The following is a 1,502-nucleotide window of genomic DNA, read 5'->3' on the forward strand; positions in this document are numbered from 1 at the left end:
CCTGCGGGCAGGGAGAGGAGCCTGGTCCAGGGCACTTGTGGGACCCCGTCCCCAGAGCGTGCCCTCCCACCACTGTCCCGGCTCCGGCTCACCCTCAAGCGTCCACCTGGTGACACCCCTCCCCCTCCCCCTCCCCGGAGCCTGCGGCATCCCACGGGACTCCCACCTGGCCTGGCCCTCAGAACGGTGGCCCTGCCTCACGCCCCCCTGGGGTCACTGAGGGGCCCCGGGGCCTGCCCTCAGCGGGTCCAGGTAAACTGTGAATGAGGGACCTGCCCGAGGAGGGAGGGGCCAGGTCCCCCCAGCAGCAAGCAGAGGCGCAGTCCCGGCTGGGAACCGTTCCCACCTGCTGTGACCTCAGCGGCTCCCAGGCTGACCCCCACCAGAACCTGCCCTCGAGCGCCAGACACTGGACATCTCGCTGGCACCTGGCAGCTGCCTCAGGATCCACTCCCCCAGCCCCAGGGGCTCCCCACCAACTGCCCGGGAGCCTCCATGGCGAAGGCAGCTCCACTGTCCCCCGCGAGGCCCAAACCTGAGCGTCATCCCTGACTCCTCCCCTCTGCACTGCCCGTCCAGCAGGGCAGGAAGTCCACAGCACCACCTCTACCCCAGACTGTCTCCTCTAGCTCCCTCCCAGGTCCCCGAGTGCAGGTGGCGGAACCTCAAGCCTGGAGCCTGGCACAGCCTCCCCACTGGCAGTGCCCGCCTGGCTCCAGGGCCTGTTTCCAGCGTGGCTGGTAGGATGGCCCTGCCAGAGCTTCAGTCAGAACGGGGACTGCTCGGAGCTGTGCGGTGGCCCGTCTCAAAAGCAAAACCCAGGATCCTAAGAAACCCTCAAGCTCGGTCCCTGTCACTTTAGTGACCATGTCCTGCTACTATCCCCCTTGCCGACTCTGCTCCAGCCCCACTGGCCCATACGTTGCTCTGCAAGCATGCAGGCTCACTCCTGCCCCAGGACCTTTGCACTGACCATTACCTCTGTCTGGAATACCTCTCCCTGCCATATCCTCAGTCCCTCCCTCGCCTTCAAGTCTGCTTGGTCAGACGTCTCTGGCCATCTGACCTAAAGCTGCAAATCCCACCTGTACACCTTCCCCTCCCTGGCCGTACCTGTCTCTACTCCCCAGCTAGGCCAGGGGGTCACTTACTCACTTTAGGTGTGTCCTCTGACTGCCTCACTGTGAGGCGGCCGCACCCCCAGGCCTCCAACAGGGGCCCGCACATATAATAACTCCAAGTATTTACTGCACCAGGCACCGAGGTGGGATTCAGCAACGGCCAAGACAGCCCCACAGAGCCCACAGGCTCACGGAGGACCAGAACAGGACTAAGGCAGGTGACAGGAGTGATCCCTCAGGGAGGCCCTGCCCCAGGAGGGTGGCAGGGAGGGTTCCCAGCGGAAGGCAGCTGTCACTCTGGGGGATGGAGCTGACGGCTGGGGAAACGGCACCTCCACGGCCAGGACCCCTCCCAGGGCTGTGACCCCCCCCCGCCAGGCT

The 1,502-nt window shown here is 65.4% G+C and overlaps 1 protein-coding gene across 1 annotated transcript in view; it reads right to left on the reverse strand.

Annotated features, from left to right (window-relative positions):
- The window catches only part of Hmcn2 (hemicentin 2), a 116,761-nt gene that overhangs the window by 53,050 nt on the left and 62,209 nt on the right, over positions 1-1,502 (reverse strand).

The sequence above is a fragment of the Marmota marmota genome, unplaced genomic scaffold (assembly GCF_001458135.2).
Source record: "Marmota marmota marmota unplaced genomic scaffold, marMar, whole genome shotgun sequence".
Taxonomy (NCBI): Eukaryota; Metazoa; Chordata; class Mammalia; order Rodentia; family Sciuridae; genus Marmota; species Marmota marmota.